At 43.1% G+C, this 20,533-nt stretch overlaps 1 long non-coding RNA gene across 1 annotated transcript in view; it reads right to left on the bottom strand.

Annotated features, from left to right (window-relative positions):
• LOC129737170 (uncharacterized) overlaps positions 1-20,533 on the bottom strand; it is a 134,362-nt gene that overhangs the window by 62,611 nt on the left and 51,218 nt on the right. Inside the window, exon 2 of the long non-coding RNA XR_008734717.1 lies at positions 12,867-12,928. This is a non-coding gene — a long non-coding RNA (uncharacterized LOC129737170). The remainder of the gene's footprint in view (positions 1-12,866; positions 12,929-20,533) is intronic.

Below are 20,533 nucleotides of genomic sequence, written 5' to 3'. Positions count from 1 at the left end.
TGGTGTATTCTGTAAATTACTATCTGCTAGGCTAAACAAAAACCTTTTTTAATAGGAATGAGTCTCTGAAGGCTGACTTGGCCATCCTAGGAATCCTTTTGCTCCTCTCCAGTTTATTTCTTTTCTTTTAAATGTCAGAGATCAAAAGCATACCCAATATTCCAAATGGGATCTTAAAAACAGCTTCTACAATTACACTAACGCATCTGTGTCTCCAGCAGGAATTTAAAGCCCACTGCATCCCACAGCCTTACAAGGCTTTCTTACAGCTGAGTCACCAAGACAATCCATCCTTCTCCTACTCCATCCTTTCTCAGGAACAAGTTCTCAGGGTATTGCAAAAGTTCTTACCCTCTCTTAAAAAGCAACTGTGCACTTCAATGCTACTGCTTTCAATCCCGAGATCAAAAGAATTTGGAATAATTATTTTCTTGTAAGAAAAAAGTCCTCCACAGTAATGATATTGATCCCAGCTGTGTCATCTGCAAACTTCATGGCCAGATATCTATATAACCAGGGCATATATTAAATAGGGTCATTCCTAGTTTCTATATTCCTGGCACCTCTCTTTCGCTTAGTTCATCTTTATCTTGCAATTTCCATTACCATTTCGACCATGAAAGAGAAGGTCCTTATGGGGTTATGGATCAGTGTTTTACTTGACTCTTGACTATGTCTATGGCATTACTGTTTTTAAGAAGCTAGTTATCTTCTAGAAAAATATATTAAATTATTTCTGAAATTAATGATCCTGGTGTGTGTGTGTGAAAATTTTGTCTTTATCCCCTTCCACTGTCTTATCACCCTCAGCCATTTTCCATGTCAAGACTCAGTACTTTTGGAACGAATTAGGTAACATATAAATTTCAGGGGGTAGGGGGGTTGGTGTCATCCCCCATTTTTTAATATATGCACTGTATCTGCTAATCTTCTGTTTCCAAATGTACAGATTAATAAAAAAATATCTTCAAATTCATCTGCAATTTCATGCACCAATTCTTTCAATAGTCAAGGAAAAAGCTTATTCAGGGACCATGGATTTTCATACTGATTAGCCTAGATTTTGCTTCCACTTCAGATGCTGAATTTCTCTTACCATGTTCACATTTTTACTACAGACTCTGACATTATTCTTATATATCATCTTTACCGAAAACTGAATTAAGGCATTAATTCAGTATTTGGGCCATACCTCAACTTACACAGTGTCCTTCAAGTATAGCATCTCCACTTCCTTCACAGCTGCTTGTGAGGCTGAAAATTTTTCCCTCCACTACTTGTTTTCTTTCCATATTTAATTTTAACTTTTTATCCGTGACTAGGGTCTGGGACATGGGCTCCTTAGATATTCACGTTATCTTTGCATTCTGTGTAGTTTCAAGATTTACCCTTGTTTGGAATATTTGCTCAGCTGAGGAGATTCATTACTGTTCTTTATGGTAATTTCTTACTTCATGGAAACAAAAATCAAGCTTCGTGTTTCTGGCTGAAATCCTATGCCCCATCTCCACAGTCAAATACTACAACTACAGTTTCAAGGTCAGATGTTTCTGTATGCCATCCTCACCAGCCGCCTTTTGTACTGACAATACCTCCTATTCATGCCAGAATTTTCCTCTCCACCTGCTGTCTACATGTAACGGCCAGCATCCAGAGTCTTTCCAGATTTTGCATGGGCACTAAGGTCTAAGACTAAATTTGTTACGATAGACCAAAGCAATATTAACCTCACCATGGCTATTCCCAGCCAGTCACCTCTCTCACTAAGACAAAGAGCTCTTCCTCACAAGTGTACAACAGCATCAGTCAGTTCTGGATAAGCGGGTCTGATTTCGATCTCAACGCATCCAAGAGAAACAATGAGGTTCACATTCTACTGTCCAATGGTATATCTGGATGCAAAACAAGTTTGGTGTTAGGGCTTCATAGATCCTTGCTGAAACTAATCTCTTTCATAAATCAGGACTCATCTACACCCTCTTGTTTGTGTTTTTCTTGAATTTATGATTCCTCCCTAACATTATCCTAAAATACTTGATTAAAAGGTAGCATATAATGCAACAAAGAAACTAGGTAATTTTGCAGCCCCAGTATTTTTAGCAAATATGATCATAAACCACAAAGCAGTCACTTCTGCTGACAAAGCACTTCTCTCTCCTTTAGATTGCTCAAGTTGGTACAATACTGGTGACAAATTAGCATCACAGCCTCCTGCTTCCAGAACAGTCTAAACAAAATTAGCCTGTATTAAGTGATAAACTACCTCTCATGCACAGGCTGTGTAACACAGCTGCTCTGCACTGTGCCAAACAACAAATCCCTTCTCAAAGACAAACAGCTGCTTATCTTCAATGCCTTACACATTATCTTAACCTCCAACCACAACGCTGCCACTATGAGCTGGAAATGTACCTGGCAGGTTGTGAGAAAGGATAGAACAAGACGGAAGCATCCACCTGGGCAAACAGAAGCAGTGGTGCCAGGGGAAGAACTCTGAGCCTGGCAGCTCGATGGTCAGCAAGGTAGCATGGTGCAAGGCAGCAGTGGGAAGCAGTGCCCCAGCTCCTGGCTGCGAGTGCCCGCACAGCCCCACACAGCTCACATTGAACTCTCTCTGCTCAGTGGTCCTGCAAAAGTGACTCAACCTGCTTCTAACTGCAGTCAGGGCACAGGTTACCTAGCTCTCACTGCCTCAAGACCAAAGTGATGAACCACTCACTTTTTACTTACAAAGTCAGGAAGTTTAGCTGCACTTTTTTCCACTGGTATCATAGATCTCAGTGGAGAGCATCAAAGATCTTAGGCTTATCAGCCCAGGCTCTGTGTGGCTGCAGTATACAGTCTTGCACACATCCCTCCGTGCAGTCCAGGAGGGCTCATAGCAGCATCATTAATGAGACAAAGGAAAGGAGCACTTCAATGGCAAGCAAATGCAAATGGTATCTGCTGGCACATGCTGATATAGTTTCAGAAGTCATGGGACTCTAAAGTTCAAGTACTAGAAATGCACAAAAATGCTGCACAATAACAGTTTGGAGGTCATGAAAACCATATAAGATGAGTATTAGAAATACCTCTGTTCTGGGAAAGAACACACTGGATATTTTCTCCTGTCTTGAAGGCTAATGCAGAAAGGGGATGTGAAAAACAGGGATCCTATTTCAGATGGAAGATCTTGGATGGGAAGATTTAAGTCATGTCCACAGTGTTCCAATTATATCCACACAAAGTGAAGAACTTTGGCAGCAGTTTCAGAGGAAAAAAATGCAGGAAACCAATAGTTTTAAGACTATCTCATTCTGTCTTTGGGAATTAGAAAGGTTAAAGAAGGAAACTTCATTAACTACCCCTCTCAAGTTAGGTCTTTCACAAAGAAAGTCAGAGAGAGGCCACAAGGCCCCAAGATCTTTCCACCCCATGAAGGGCAAGACCATATTGCAGTTGCTTATCTTTGACAGTCCCCTGCTGTATGCAAGTTGTGTACCCATCAGGACTCAGATCTGTGCAGGACTTGTGTTTACTTCACACCTATACCGCATCTCACACAGGGTCCCAACTTCAGCCAGGGAATCCTGGCATCGTTATATCTTGAATGCTACTGGTAAAATCCTCCATAATACCTTTTTTTCAGTCTTGGCTGAACAGTGAAGCCCAGCAATTGAGTCAAAGTGGCTATGACTTTCACTGCACCTCTTCCTTGGACTGCAACTGCTGCCCTACTTGCCTGGCTTCTCTTGCCCCCTTCAAATATTCACACTTGCCATTTCACTTGTCTCCTCCTTTCCATCCCTTCCGATGCCCACCTAATGTTTTGCAAATTACTACGGAAACACCAACTCATTCTTGTACTCTTGCCTCCCTCTTTTCAAAGGGCAACTGTAACATCTCCAGATTCACTGATCTAACCACAGATAAATGCTGCCATTCAAGTCAGACTGGTGAAAGAAAAACTGAGCTCATGGATGCAGGTAGTACAGAGAAGCTAGAAATGGCTACATACCTTTGGAAATCAAGAGTCCTTCTCTAGCAAGCCATGTCCCTAATGTCCGTGCAGCTGTGCTTTCTCACCCCAGGCTGCACTTGCAGCACTGATAAGGAGGCAAAAGATCTTTGGTTCCCTGGGAATTCTGTGCATCAACCCAATACTATAGGTTTCTGCTATTATTCAGTCTTAGGAAACCTCTCTGAGCAAAGGAGACTGAGTCAGTAAGTTTGTCTAGAGAATCGATTCAATGTGATGTCACCAACTACAGCCCCCCAAAGTCTCAATGCTTTCATGAAGCACTAGGGAAATCCCACGGCAGAGGGCTTGGAAAACATGAAAACAACTTAGTCAGTCTTCTGATTCCCTTCTGTTCACTTGGCTGACTACTCCCACCATCTGCATTTCTAATGCTCAGTGCCAGAGACAGCTCCACTCCCAAGGGCAGGAGCATACTTCTCAGATGGGGAGTTTACATATGACCCTTCTCTGCTTAAGCAACGTACGGACTTGAAGTCTTTCTGAATCAATGAAAGATAGATAATGAAAAAGAAATAAAGCATCCTAGCAGAAGGAATGTAGACCATAAATATTCCACCAGGTGCAGTAAGATGATCACAGCAGGTAGCAGACACCTGATGCTTGGAACAGTCAACTTGGCTTAGTCTCTGTGGCTGAAGTTCTAAATACCGATCCCTGTCCTCTTCACTCATGGATTTGAATCAAGATGGTGTGACTGCTAACCACCATCTTTGGCAGCAGAATTTTTGAACCCAAAGGAGATGTATGGACAGACATAAAGAAGGGTTAGGCAGAGCAGCCCTATGTCCTCATTTCCCACAGCTGGTATTTGTGACTTAAGTCCCAGGACAAATCTTAGCTTTCCTGTTTAGACAGCACAGCAGGTGCTTGGCTGCTTGCGAGTTCAGGGCAGGACTGGTGTCTCCAGGGATGCTGTCCCCATTTCCCTGCACTTCTGCCCAGGGCTGTACGCAGAGAGCATGATCTGGCCTCTGAGTGTGGCAGCACAGAGCTGCTACTGGGTTCCACTTAACAGCCAAGGCACAAATATGAAGAAGTGGGAGAAAGCAGAAGTACATCTCCCACTTCCCACTGCCAGACCTCCTTCCTTATCCCGTAAGAATAGGAATGCCTGCTCTGGAAGGTGGCCATGTGGAGAACTGCAGGCATGGGGTGAACGATCCCACACACTGACATAGTTTTACAATCAACAGAAAATCCACCTCCACACTGATTTCAACAGTTTTCTACCATCACTTCTCTCGTGACGGGGCAAAAGCCAGCTGGACACATTTATTTTGTAAGGACTGCTGTTTAACAGAGGACAGTTTGTTGCAATTCAGACCTGCACTGTAACATGGTTCCAGCAGCAATTCCAGAGCAAGGCCCTAACCACCAAAGAAAACAGCATTATCAGTGTGTTAAACCACACAACCCCTTCACAGGCATCTCTCAGTAGTGGCCTTCACAAGGGAAAGGAGATGGCATTCCAGTGATAAATTCCATGATTCACAGGTAATAACACAAAACCACTTAAGGTAGGATTAGTCTCCCCTACCATTTATTACTGCTCAGTCTAACAGATCATTTAAGTTCTCACTAAACAATGGGGAGAGAAAATGGTTTATCTCAAACCCATGCATCTAGTTTGGGGCCAGAGAAAGAATCCTCTGGATCTGACTGTCCCCAGTCAAGCAATGCTGCAGCTAAGGAGTAACTTCCATTTTGACAAAGGCAGCAGCAGAGCTGTAGGAAGCTCTGTCAAAGGAGCTCTGCAGATGGCCTTTGGTGCGATATTGAAACTTGATATTTGCAAAAATGTCAGTTCCATTATAAGCATTGCAGGGAAGTTTACGAGGTGGTGTCAAAAAGCCTGAAAAACACTGGCCTAGTCAAGGGATCACTCATAGAACCTGGAAGATCTGCAATCAATTTCTTACCAGTTACTGGGCCCTTTGGTGGCCATCATGACATTGACGTGTTCTGAAGTAAATTAAGGCCTGGAACAACTTACTGGGGAAGGCGATGAATGGTCCACCTGGTGCTTTCTTCTTCAGTGACTTACATGCTCAACAAACATTTGATTAACGTAAGCATAAGTTATGGATTTGTAACATTCCCTTTTAATACCAAAAGGCTCTGCTTCTCATAATTAGCCACCTCTCTGGCTGGGCAACATTTTGTTACACAGGGTGTTTCAAAATCCCCACTCAAGCAGTTGTGAAGTAAACAGCTGATTATACCAAAAGTCCCAAGTGCCATTCAGATCTATTTTTAAAATACAGTGTTGAAAGCCCAAGACCAACATATGTTGGTCTTAACATTAACTACAAAGAACAAAGCAAGAATTTTTTTAAGCCTTATGGATGGATTCCAGCACAGACACTTCATATTTGCCACCATCCTTTCTGCAGTCATTGCAAAAAGTTACAAGATACATCAAACCCAGAAACAAATTGAAAATAGAAACTGAGACACCGAGTATGTAGAAACCTGAAGACGACCTGTTAGGTAGTTATTGTTAGTGGCACAGGAGAAACTGAAACAGATTATTTCTATGTCAGTGCTAAATAGAAGAAACTGCAGAGAGAGTGCTCCTTCACACACAGACAACTAAGTGGTACTGGAAGGAAATTTTAGCAGGATCAGTGAACAGCAGAAGTACTGCACAATGGTATTGAAAGGACATGAAAGAAGATGCCCAGTTTTAACACAAACATGTTGCAGTGCGCTCTGAAGTGAATGAAATTACAGAGGAAAATGCATGGGGTTTGCCCTTTGCTGGAAATCAGATTTGTGCTCTGCAGCCCACCCCTGCACAGTAATATGTAACAATACTCAAGATAGCTCATGCTGCTAAAAATGTTGAAGTGCTAATCATGTTGAAGTGATGGCAGGGTAAAAAGAGTTAGGAGATTCTTAAAGAAATAGCAAGCCATATCAAATACTACAGAGTGGCACCACTTTCTTTTCTGCCTAGGGAGAGGGTTACCTGGAGGGTGACCTGCACCTCTGCAGGAGGGCATCACACTATGCAGCTCTGCCTTTACTTCTTTCAGTATTATACATCGGGAAACCCACTGCTTTGCTTCAAATCCCATTCATCCTTCTCTGTGGCAGAGGTTCTGCCTGAATGCTGCTGTAATGAGGGCAGGGCAGACAGCCTTCCTCTCCCAGTGAGCTCAGGTCTGCCTACAAGCTATAGACCATCTCCAAGCTCCCCCTGAAAGTCAGAGGGAAGAAGGTTCCATAATGAATTGCATGGTGTAGACTAGAAAGTGATGACATTATTATAGATGTCAAAGACATGAACATATTGTCAGCAGTAGGATTGTTATTGAAACAGACAGAAATCAAACAAGGCAACCAGAACAACAGGTTAATAGGAGGACTTAGAGCCTGAATAAAGTGGGACTGTTCACACAAGAAAATAGGTGGCCAAGAGAGACAGAACAATAAATAGACGAAAAAAAGCAGACTGGGAACCTGTGTTGTCCTCTCTTGCAAGGAGAAGGGGCAATATATAGAAAAAAATGATGTCATATGCAAAAATTGATAAAAGGAAACACTCTATTGCACAGTGCAGAACAGAGCACGGAGCCCCTAACCTCACAATTGCCACATAAAGGGCCAGGTGTGCAGAGCGAGTGGTGCATTTGGTCTCAGGAGTGTGCTGGGAGGGCTCTATGCCATGCCCAGCCCCTCTGTCCCCAGAACTGATATCCCTTTTCTCCTGGGAGAGCTGGTATTATCTGGATAATAGTTCTGTCCCCTTCAGGACAGTTTCCATCACCAGCACTCACTTCTACACCCAAGGCCTCTTTCCTGCCCTCATACAAAAGAGCATTTGGCACTGGCAGCCCTCAAAACAGTTCAAAGGGCTTGGCTCCAAGTGTTAATAGCTTCCTGCCTCCTCTCATACTACAGAGTTTCTTCCCATGCTATATGCACGTCATCTAAAAGGAAGAAGACTGAAATGCCAAAAAAAGCCAAAGCACTCACAGACGTTCAGTGCTAACTCCCCAGGCACTGCTCAGCTGCCTGTCTGGAAAGCATCACAGCCAGCGAGAGCAGCAGCACACAGGAAACCTCTCCTGTTCATTTCACTGCCAAACTGCAAGTCTGAAGCTAAAACAGATTTCTTTTTTTCACAGATATCAGAAGACCCTTCGAGAGTGGCAGAAAAGTACATTATCTGGCTGATAAAAAGCCTCCTATAAACAAAAACAGGGGTGGGGTGGGAATCGCGCACCTTCTTAGCTTTGATAGCTGAGCACACTGATAGCTAGTTTTCACCAACACTTTTAACGTCTGAATCGCTTTGGCCATATCTCTGTAAAGAACAGGCCTTTCTCAGAGGTATTCCCAAACAGCTTAGTGCTTACTGTTGGTGGCTGTGGCTGTACATCGTGTTTGTGATCACCAAACTATGTCTCAACCACACACCATTCACACACAAGGGTCTACCTTGCTTAAAACGCCAGGGCAGAATTTGAACATTGATCACCTGGGAAAACCAGATCCACATTCAAAGTTATAGTCCTTATTATTGTGTGGCAAATACAACCTCACCTATACTATTAAAACCCTGGTAATCACCACATGCTTTATCCTTGGAGTTGAGATGCATTGGCTGCATTGTGGTTATGTGTGATAATCAGTTCCAAGATTATCAGACACCAAGCTCAGCTTGCAATCAGGTGATTTAGTGATGGGCAAGCCTCCAGAGTTATTCCATGTTTAACAGCTAGAGCATTACCCAACTAACATGACATGGAAACATCAAGCATTTAATGGGTGGAAGTCTGGGATAATTTGTCACACAGTAGAAGTGTTAAGAGCAGCAATACCAAGAGCAAAAAATCTTTCCATGAGTCGTCATGATTCATGGCCATACTTGTGGTCTGTGTTGCAGTTGTGGTTGCAGGAGGTGCCGCATGATTAGACGTGAAGATGGAAGTAGGCCTTTCTCACTGTCTTTCAGATGTTTCCTTTGGCACTGATGCAAAAGCCCAGAAGGAACTCTGAACTTGAACACACAGGGGCTTTTCTGCTCATTTCATCACACAGCCTATGTATACAAGCAGCACCAAACACAGCCCCACATGTATTGCGAAGAAATTTTTCTCTTCTGGAGAGGCTGAGCACCTGTCTCTGGTATGTCAGAACACCTTGTCTCCGGGTCACTCCTAGTTTGCATTGTAGCAGTTCTGCTTTCGACACACAAGATAATTACCTCTTTCCCTTCTGCACTCTCATTTTTCTCACGTGACGAAATATTTGACTGCAGTACAAAAAGACAAGAGAAGTAAGATAGACTACCAAGGGTGATGCTAGCTGTTCTGACCCTCCCTCGTTCATACCAGCATCTTTCGCTGTTGCCTCCTGCTCTGCTTCATGGCCTGATTTGTTTGGAAATTGTCCAACACAAGCACAGTCTGTGAGTGCATATGTGCACATGTGTATTGGCTTAGCCCAGTGGTTGGAGGGGATGTATTCTGTTGGCACAGTGTCTGTTCCCTGTGCTGAAATAGCAAGAAAAGTTGAAATCGCAAGAAAACCGCACCATGCCGTTTCACATAGGCACGCACTTAGATAACAAGGACATGAAGAAGAATACAGTGGGATTTGTGACAAAGGAGAAATTTCTGCATAAGAGAAGCCAAGCAACTCTAAACTTCCTCATGAAGTGAAATCAGTGCAGGAACAGCACTCTGCCTTTGACAGAATGAAAAAAGTGAGACCGCAGCTGCATTTTTTGAAACAATATTTGTTAATGAGAACATTTGCCCTGTGTATGAGCCACAGGTGTTTCAATAGCCTGAATTTCCTGTGGGTTCACCTGGGAGAGCCCTAGAACCTGTCACTGTGTCTAATTCACTTCTGACGCCTGCTGCACTTGCCTTATCTGGGAAAGCTCTGACAATGGAGATTCAGCAGGTGCCATGAATGACTGATGACAGTGCTGCAACATCCTTACCATTAACAGATATCTCTTGGGTCCAATTTGAATATTGCTCCAATGCAACAGCTCATGGCTCTTTGCCCTATCCACCAAGGATCTGGAGAACAGTTTATCTTCCTTCCTGTATGTGCTTATTTGCCTGTGCTTGTTTGAACACTGTTATGACCCTACTCATCCTTCTCTTCTTACGTGGACTAGACCCAGTTAATTTGAACTATGAAAGCATATAATTAATATCCCTCTTGGAAGAGCAAGCAAGCTCCTATTCCACTTCAGAAACAAAAACTGTCAAACTGAGTTCCTTGGGCACAGTCTTTTTTCTAGTGACAACATGAGCCTGACAGGAGCTCAGTCTCCTGATCTTAGAATGAAGCTAGTAGCCAAGAAGCTCTTACCTTAAAATTAAGTATCTTTGACCTGAAGTTAAAGGCAGACCAAACATGGAAATCCACAGACTCATTCCTCTCTTCAGGATCTACATTAAGCAGTTGTAAAGGAAGTGTGTTGATGACAAGTGCAAATGAGCCACTAGAAGGAATTAATTTATGCTTCCTGCAACTACTTCTGGGTCCTGAGTTGGTAACACTACTCAGAAAAAATGGAGGTGGGCTGTCTCAGTTCAAATAAATCAGCTGCTCAGGAGGCAGCCATAGGCAGAGGAAGGTCACAGATCAGAAAATGCTGCCATTACATTGCCTGCATATCCTGAGGTTGCACAGTGCTGCACCTTCCCACCAGCTTTCTCTTGACCCCTGGCTTGCTCCTGCCTGGCTCCCACACAGCCCTGACCTTCCCCATCTCCCCATAGTGTGACCCATTGCTTCCCAACAACCTGACTCTCAATATCCTCTCCCAGACCCACAGACACACCAGCTTTTCAACATCAATACACTGCCCCTCTGCTGTACATTTTATCCTACTTGCATGTGTCTATACCATTTTCCTTTGTTTTAACTTAGAAACTAGCAGCACTGAGAGTTCAAGGCAACCTCTTGCTCCTTGGTTCTGTAAACAGTAAAACTGCTTGGACGCAAAGGAGAAATGACATGGCAACCCCACAGTCCAGACATGGTGACACTCACTTCAGACACATTCACAGCACTTGGCTGCCAAACAGGAACACTTTCCTGCTAAGGAGATGCCGACAGATCCTCATAATCTAATTGGCTTTGGAGTCGTTTTTGCTTGTATTGCAAAAGTATGCACATGGTTTCTCTGCCAAATTCAAATGGGCACTCCAGGGGCAGAAAGGAAGCTCTGATCAGTGCAGCTGCTGCAGAGGGAATGGCCTGATCAGCACGAAATGCCCTCTGCAGCTCCATACAGGAGGAGAATGGAGCAGTTACGGCTAGTGTGAATAAGTTTGGCAGGCCAACAAGGAAAGTATTCTCATTTCACATCATTTCCCAGAAAAAGCTGAAAGACCAGGAAAAAGTCTAGTAATTGCTAATCACCTACTAATACTTGGAATTTGTGTTTGTTTCAGAAATAAGAAAAACTCTCCAGAGGCTTCACAACCAATAAATAAGCAAAGGTATTTGTGAATTCTTGAGATGCATCTACCCATACCAAAAACTTAGTTGGATAATTCATTATGGATAGTTCCATAAAGACACTGCTGCCAAAATAAGACATCAGGGCTGAAGTTTAAAAATGTCTGTCCCCACATATTTTCAAATAGTTTCAAGACACATTGTTGTTCTAACTTAAGCAGGTGAAATGCGTGCTGTTCACATTACAGATAAATGAAATTCAGGGTGAGGGGTGAGGTGATAGAGTTTGCTCAAATACCCACAGCAGTGAAATTTGAAGGCAACTGTGAAGTCACAGAGGGCTCTTGTGGTCCAGGGTAAGTGAACCTTCAAACAAAATTCAAAATCAGTAAATGCTATGTCACCCAACTGGGGAAGAAAACCTGCCAATATACACACATGCTAGTAGTTACTAAATCAATTGGGAAGGAGAACCCAATGTCCTTGTGCAGAACACATTGAAGACAAATTCCGCGCCCATGAGGTATGACAGAGCATTAGGAATTGTCTTAGAGAAGATACACTAGAATTAGGCAAAGAGAGGGGCAAGGTGAAAAGCAAAGGATTAGAAGCTGAGTAAAGATTAGGCAAGGAAGGATTTTTCAGTTTGGAAAACTTTACTATTGGAGCAGCAGGTCTTTGGCAGACATGTAAATGATGACAAGACAAGCAGAAAAGATTTATTTGTCATTGCACAAAATCTAGGGGTAGCCAATGACATTTCCAGGCAGGAGATTTGTAAGAAATAAAAATGAATGTCTTTCATTACTGCATACTACTACAAAGAGTGTTGAAACTCTCAAAGAAAACTGCAAAGACAAAAATAAAAGCAGGTTTGAAAAAGCATTAGACGACATAATGCAGTCTCCTAAAAGCCGTAAACATTACACCCATAAACAAGATGCAGCTACTGTAAACCAGAGATCGCTGAAGGTAAAACAGTGCATATGCTGCTCTCTTCTGAAAGCATTCCCCATCACCTGCTCTCAGGGGTAGAATCAGGGACCAGCAGGATTTGCTTTGATGTGGTGTGGCTGGGGGCTCGCAGAAGAGCCCTCTTCCTCAGTATTGTACATTTCATATTTTTCCACATTTTGTAAATAAATACATATGCTCTTTTCCTTATTAAGCACAGTTCATCCAGCTTGAATTTTCACTTCCTCAGACTCCATTATGGCAGGAAAAAGCATCTACCTCCCAGAGAAGGGAAGCATCCTTGTTATACACAGGCAGATACAAATCTATTTTCCTGAAAACAGCTACTTCCTCTAGAAAATGCTTTGGGGGTTTTTGAAAGCTCTGGCTGATATCTGACCACCAATTTTCATTGTACCTACTGGAGAATTAACACCATCTAGTATCTTACCTGGGAGGAGAGCATGGACTGTCAAGTGTTCAGTAGTTTGTACTTCAGGAAGGCCATCAGGTCTGAAAGAGAGAAAACAAGAAGGGCTGGAAGACTAAGCGCAAGAGACCGCAGTAAAACACAGCAGGAGCTCTTGGGAAGCTTACTATACTACATGTGGTGTGAACTCAGCTGTCTGCAGCGAGGTTAACATGGACACCAGGGGCTGAACAGTCACAAGACGATGCAGTACTAGAAGGCTCATTTTCTGTGAAAGAAGCCAAAATATTTTCCGGGGTATGAGTTTTGCAAAATAATTCAATCTCAAGCAGCAGTTCAGCCTGGGAATATCTGCCCAAGCAATAGCAACTTGGAGGAAACTTCAACAATTGAGAATCAGGGCTAACAACTGGCGTGCCTTGCTGCCCACCCTGCAGGGACTGTTCCTCAGGCTACCCCAACTTCAGTAGTAACCCTGGGAGCCTCTGAAGGCAAGACTTTGTGTCTTGATTACTCCTGAGGTCTGAAGAGCCCAACATATAGGACAAGCCTTTGTTATTTGTGTTCTCTTCACAATATGGAAATGTTCTTTCTGGTTTGGAAACAAAGGAATTGGTATCAGTCACTCAATGGCAGAAGGAAGCCTTCAAAGTAAGGTGGGCCACCTCGCTCCATTTTGCACAGCCCAGGTCCCAGGGCTGCTGTCGGACTGATGCACAAGTGAACTGGGTTTTGCAGCTGCAGGGGTTTGGGCAAAATCTCAAACCACAAAGCAAAGTTTCTTATGTGTGGGAGGAAGATGTCAGAAAACTGTAGGTGTGTAAAGCACGTGAGCAAAATACTAGAAGTCTCACCTAGGTCTTCCCTTCATAGGGAATGTCATGCTCCCACTGCCAGGTCTACAAGCAGGTTAAGCTTTGCACAGGTGGGGGTCTGTCTGATTTTAAGACAGTTTGCAAGGAGCAGTGGGAGGGGGGAGAATTCAAATGGCTGATTCTGTGTATGCTGCCTCCTGTTGCTGCAGAACAGGGCCAGTTCCCCCATTTCCAATTCACTCTGCCCACCACAGTAATTTATTTGATAACATTCACCCACTGGTGATAAACAGACAAGGAGGGAAAGCAGAGGTGTCTTTCACAGGCAATCCTTAAATCAAATTAGCATAACCACATGGTAATTCCTAAATGCCAAATCTCCAGAACACCTATCAGCAACGCCGAAACACAACAGATTTTTTTCTATTACTAGGGCAGGCCCCCATGAGATATGCAGTTCCTTAACACAGCTTCAATAGGAGTATTCAGAATTTACAGTATAAAATACAGAATGACTCTCAGATTTATTTTTAGGACTCCCTAGGGCAGCTAGACTTTCTTTCTCAGAACCAGTGAAACATAGGAGGATCGAAACTAGAGTTACACAGGAACTTAAAAGCACTGCATAGTGGTTTTATGACAGCTAAGAGGTATTTCATTATACCTGCCACTACCAAAGCAGAAGGGGTAAAACCCCTTCTCTGAAGGGAAATTGGTGGAAGTTTTGGCATTGACTTGAGTAGGGTCAGGATTTCAGTCCACAAAATTAGATGGACAGAGAAAGGAGACAACAGCAGATGATGTTCAGTTGTAATGATTCAGCACAGTACTGAGCATTTAAAATTTGTTTTGCTTTCTTGAAAGGAGATGTGTTCCTTGTTATGTTTTGTATTGCCATTGTGTTCTATCCTTTTTCAAACAGGAATTGAAGTTTCCACAAAAATCAAATAATCAAATACCCTCTCTCTCTCTTTTTTTTTAACTTCAACTTTCTGTAAAGAAAATTATGAAGCAAGGTTTTGGTCAGGTCACTCATTTCTAACGAAGTATTTCACTTCACTGACCTGTGCTGCAGCTGGTTTATTTCCAGACAATACCAGACAACGCGGAGCTATGCTTCCATTACAGTCTTGGAAAAGTTACTCTTACTAGGCTTTTGGAGGACTGTATCTCTTGTAATGTTAAATAAATTTCTGATTGAACCAAGCTGTGTGTAATGCTGCAGGACCCAAAAAGACTCTGTAGCCATTTTGGCTCCTGCAGCATTACATGCAGCTTGGAGATACAATCCCCCAAGAGAGACTGTATCAATGGTTAAAATGACAGTAGCATGCTCAGCAGCTGTAAGACTCGTGAACTAATACACTCTTGGAAAAATTGTTTTTAATAATGAACTAGAAGAAAGCACATAAGTCTGTAACTCAGGTTTTTTTAAACCACACTATTTTGATCTGGGGAAATGTCAAAAATTTGTCAATATTTTTAAATGTACTCTTTTGCCTGACACTTTTCAGTCTAACGAGCATTTTGGAGTTTTGTCTTGATGTGGAAATTCAGAATTTTATTCAGCTTGTTCTATGATTGTGCAAGTCCTTGTGATGGGCAGCCAGGCGTAAATAAGGCATGGCCTCTCTGGACCCACTTGAACCTCTCTGACCTTTCTCTTGGGAAAAGAATGATAAATCTCTCCTGGGGTTAACGTATTTACTAATTCAAGGCAATCAACAGATTTTGGTTTTTTAACAGAAGCAGTTCTGGGATGTATTTATTCCAGCCACAACAATAAGTAAAATGATTGCCTGTCTAGACAGAAATATTGTGCTTAGGAATAACTGCTTGTGATGGCTCAGAAGCAGAAAAAAACTTTCTACATTGCTAATTCACCTGGCTGTGCAACTTCCTCCTCCTCCTCGTCCAATGAATCACAGGCAACTTTTGCCAGTTAGGACACAGCTCTGCAGAGTATTATTTGGGACTAAAATCTACAGGATTACTGGGCTACAACGTTAAAGACCACCAATATTTTTTACTGTTCTTCTTTCATTTTTTCTTCATGAAATGAATGGGGTCTTGAAAGCCAGCATTCACCTGCTGGTGGCTTTGCTGTGGGTGGAGGCAGAATCTAAGACTAAAGGAAAAGCAAAACAGCAGTGGTGCCCCTCTTCTGTGTGACAACTTGTTTTGCCAGCAAGTAGTCTAGCCACCAACAGATCCGATTTCTAAATGTGCTTGAGCCAGTGGAGGTACTTTTACATGATTATAGGTGTTCAGATTCTAACCTTACAACTGTGAATTCAAACCTCACTAGTTAGCACAAGCTGAGAACACGGCTTATCTATCATAGCACATACAACTGGCTAAAGCAATGCCTACATTTGTAGGCAAATCAAATGTACAAAACCAAGAGGCCTGCCAGATTGCCCCATTCAAGCAAATGAGGATGCTGCAAACATGGAGCTAAAACAGGAGGAAACAAGCACCTGTGAGTTGCTTTGGTTGGTATGGTGGGTTGGAGGCATACTGGGGAGCATACAGGCAAGCCACCTCCTCCTGGGGAAACTGCAAAGCTCTCAGCTCTCTGAGACCAGAGAAGCCCCCCCAGTCCCCAGAGATGAGAGGAGTGTTTGATAGAAGAGCCAACAAACAAAATTAGTCATGTGGTTTTCCTTAGTCCCTCAGTTCTTCCAGCAAAGTGGAAGTATCACTGGAAACAGTCTCCTTTCAAAATAAAAGCTTTGAATCAGAAGGATTGAATAATTTCAATCTAGTTAAAAACATTTACATGCCATGGGTAATGACTGAATGAAAAAATATCCTGTACATACAGTCATTGGGAAAGTTCACCACAATCACAGAGACTGAGACCTTCCAAGGCTATTCCCAGAACCTGCTGTTGTGCAAACTGGAAGATAAAGTCTCTTTTCCCTGTGCCAGCTGTATCATTTTCCATGGTGGTGGTGTGCAAGGAGATGGGGTTGGACACAGGAGCTAAGTAACAAGCTGTAATGCAAGAGGACGTGTCCCAACACTGCCACTCTCCCAGAACCACAAGGCTGTGGGTGGCAAAGTCCTAGGTCACCTTGGCAAGGACTACAATTCAACAAGGGTACAAATAGGGTAGAGAAAAATTGAACACTTTCTGATGTCCAAAAAATTACTTCCAACCAAAGTCAGAATTATTTATCTAGGACATGGACCCTGCAGCCACACCGCTTAACCACTGGGAGCTCCTGCAGTGCAAGGTGACACGGCTTACTGCACCTACCGGCTCCCGAAAACCAGACATAGGAGACAATAGCCTGAGAAGAGAATCTGAGGCTACCCTTAATGTTTTGGGATGCTGGGGTTCACACACAGAGTTCTCAAAACATGTCAATACAGTCTTTTGATCTTCCACACAAACCAATGGGAAGGTGAGACAGGTTTCAGCCCTCATTCTGCCCTACCTCTTCTGAAAAACCTCAGTTGAGTCAGAATGAATCACTGCACTTCTGCCTGCTCATATGTTAAAAAAAAAAAGAACAGATATTCTGTTCTGTGTAGAGATTACGTATAGTTCAATATTTTCAGGTTCTGAGGAAACAGAATAAAAAACAAACTAGCAATAGAGTCTAAATGTTAGAATAAGAACAGGGCTGGAATAAGACCATAGAGGTGAAGAGCAGGTTGTACAACCCAGCAGTGCTCCTTCTGCTAATGCTGACCTGACTGGTGAGCTCCAGATCTAATTTGGAGACAGTCTGTAACTCATCATGCAGGACAGGCTAAGTATAATCCTAAAGAAGCCATCCTCCCCAAGATAATAATCTCAAATCCTTACCACACAGTAGCGGCCCTGAAGAATCCAAGGGATGTGGTCCTAACTGCCCCCTATTCCCAATAAGATAAGCAGCAGTAATTTAAAGTAGCAAGAGCATCATCTGGATTTAACTGATCAGACTGTGGCAGAAATGGACAGCATCAGCACGTGCTCTATAGACATGCAGATTTAACTGAACAGTCTGGTTTTACTACTATATTTAAGACTGGTGGTTAGCAGAAACAGAGTTAGGACCCAGAAAGCAAGTAATCAAGAAAAATTATCATTACAAACCACTGTTGTCCAGAGTAACCAGAAAATGTTACCTAAGCATCTGTGACATTTGAGGAGAAAACCACAGAGGGAGAAAACAAGGTCCTAGACACCCAAAGGTTAAGGAGAGGGTGAACAAAAACTGGGAAGACATCTAAAGATGCTAGGCAGCAAATTTGAACAGAACATAAACAAAATGCTACATTAAGCAGGGCAGGAACTGGTACAAGACTGTAAAGCTTACTTCTAACATCTGATTTTGCTGAATAGGTAGGGAAGAACCTGTGTTACCAATTCTGGTGAGCTGATCACAACTTTTACTATGTCAGAAATACATATATATGTTAAGTCCCAGCTGCTAGACTCAGAGATACTCTCGTGATATAGCAAAACTCTAGAAAACAAGGTGAAGCAAGAACAATCTAAAAGACCAGACATAAAAGTAAAAATTTCCAAACGCATCATTAAAAAAGAAGAAAATATGTATGTAATTTTTTTAAGGAAATTTCATTGCTTTGGAGTCTACAAAATGGTACTTAAATATGATTTTGCCCATAGATTTCTGTTCACACCCCACAGAAAACTTTAACCACAGACTTTGTTCCTAATTGTTGAAGGAGGCAGAAAGCTTCTAATATACTTCTCTTAGGCTTGGGTCAGAGCAGCTTTAACACTCCAGAGGAGGACTGTGGACAGAGACTTGCACAGAGAAAACTTCTTGGACAAAAAGAGAGCATATAAGAACAAGGATCCTAACAGCAATATAGTTTCTCATGGGAAACTTGAAAGGGGAGAGGCAAATGAGTGGAGGTGGACAGAGGGTGGACAAGTTAACAGGAACCAGCTTACAGTTTGTCTGGAAGCAGAGAATGAAACAATCAGAAAAACAAACAAGCAGCACAAGATCCCAAAACAATGCATTAAACCCATCAGAGAAGTCTAGCCAACAATGTAAAATCAAACCCACAAGGGTGGAAAGGATGAAGATAGAGCTATGTTCCTTCATGGACATGGGGGTGTTTCTGCACGAGGGGACAGCATCTTTGGACATCTCCCTTGAACAGGAGGAGACCTATCAAGCAGGTGGCTTGGACACACTCTTGAGAGCCTGTAGCACTGATCTGATCTTCTCTATTCTCCTATGACTTCCAGAGTTAGCAGAGGAGGAATTGCACCCACACTACCAGGAGGGGGATAGCACTGAGGGAGTGACAAATGGAAATAGAGTTTGGCCTTGTTTGAGGACAGCACTCAGCACTGCGTGGATTAAGCCCCGCACAGCCTATACAAGGAAACAGTTCTGCTTATGCCCCAGACAACTGAAGACTTGCTCGTACTGTCCTGGAGGGGTGGATCATGCAGAGAGAAACTCTGGCAGGCAAAGCGAGGAAGGAGTGTTACATCCAGAATTCACAACACAAACAGGCAGGGTTCAGGGAGATAAGAGAGGGCATGGCCTTGCAGGCTGTCTAGCAAGAGTCCATCTAGCATAACTTCTCCTGTGCACCCTGAATACCCTAAGTGAGTTTGCATAGTTTTTTACGTTTAAGGCTTTTGTTTCCCTAACAGCTGCCTGCTGCATTTGTGTTTTACCTGCTCAGGTTGTAACTGCTTGGTACGGTGCTCCTTGCTATGCAGCTCCTGCATCTAAAGCATAGGCCTGTTGCTGTGACCCAGCACTCTTGGCTTCAGGGGGGAACAGGCAGCTTCCACAAGAGCCGAGAAGGAATCTGTGACACAAAAACACTACGGTCTCCTGAAAACATGAAGTGAGGGAGTGGAGCTAGGCCAAGTGCTGAAGAGAACGTAGCCCACACTGAGCTTGTCCACTAGGGAACCTACTTCCCACAAGGCAGAGGGAAGGGCAACACAGACTTACAAACCCGTGACTATGACAGTGGCTGAACCGGAGCTCGGCTTTGCTGGAAAGGCTTCCGAGAAGCAGCCCTGGAAACTGTTAACCCCAGAGAAAACAAGACATGAGGCGTGCCTTCAGCCATTCTTCCCAGATGCTATGCCTGGCTCAGGGACAAATGGCCTGGGCAAGTAGAACTAGACAGAAAAAAAACAAGCAAAAACTGTCTGCTGAGCTTCCCAGCAAGGTCACCATCTGTAATTCCTCACAACGTTAGCTCAGATCTTGGGAAGGCAAAACCCTGGATGCTTCCAGACACCTAGAAAGAGCAGAGGAACACGTTCCCTCCATGCTGTGCATGGATAGCTGTAGGGTAGCAGAAGCAAACAAGCCCAACTTCAGTGTTTGGCAGAAATGTCACATTAGAACATGACCAATTTTGACTTATTGAATTAAAGGACAAGGTCATGACTGATCTCGTGTTTCTCAGCAGCTGAGAAAGTCAACTCACATCCTCTCACATATCAGCAGAACAGAGTGATATTCCCAACACAACCATGCCTCAGTGCCGAAATATCCCCAGGCTGCCTTTGGTGTAGATTAAGTGAGCCTGAAATCATGGTTCTTACTTGGCTTTCTGAAATATTAATGCCTGTTAGTATATCATTATTCATCTAAGAAACAAACCCTCAGGGTCTGCTAATATCCTGTTAAGGAGCACTTGTCTTTTCCATTAAGACTTAGGGTCTTTGGGGTTTCTTTTGGCTTTCTTTGTAAAGCTTCAGAATATATGTATACAAAAATCTCACTAGTACATTCAGCTTCTGTGAAACAATCTCTGCTACATCTCTATATCTCTGTTTTAACTTGCAGAAGCATCCAAGAGCTGTGTGCCTGCTCTCAGTGCAGAAAATACACCCCAGTCACACTCACTTCCGTGCAACCG

This window comes from Falco cherrug, chromosome 12, assembly GCF_023634085.1.
Source record: "Falco cherrug isolate bFalChe1 chromosome 12, bFalChe1.pri, whole genome shotgun sequence".
Taxonomy (NCBI): domain Eukaryota; kingdom Metazoa; phylum Chordata; class Aves; order Falconiformes; family Falconidae; genus Falco; species Falco cherrug.
This window is presented reverse-complemented; position numbering and strand designations above follow the sequence as displayed.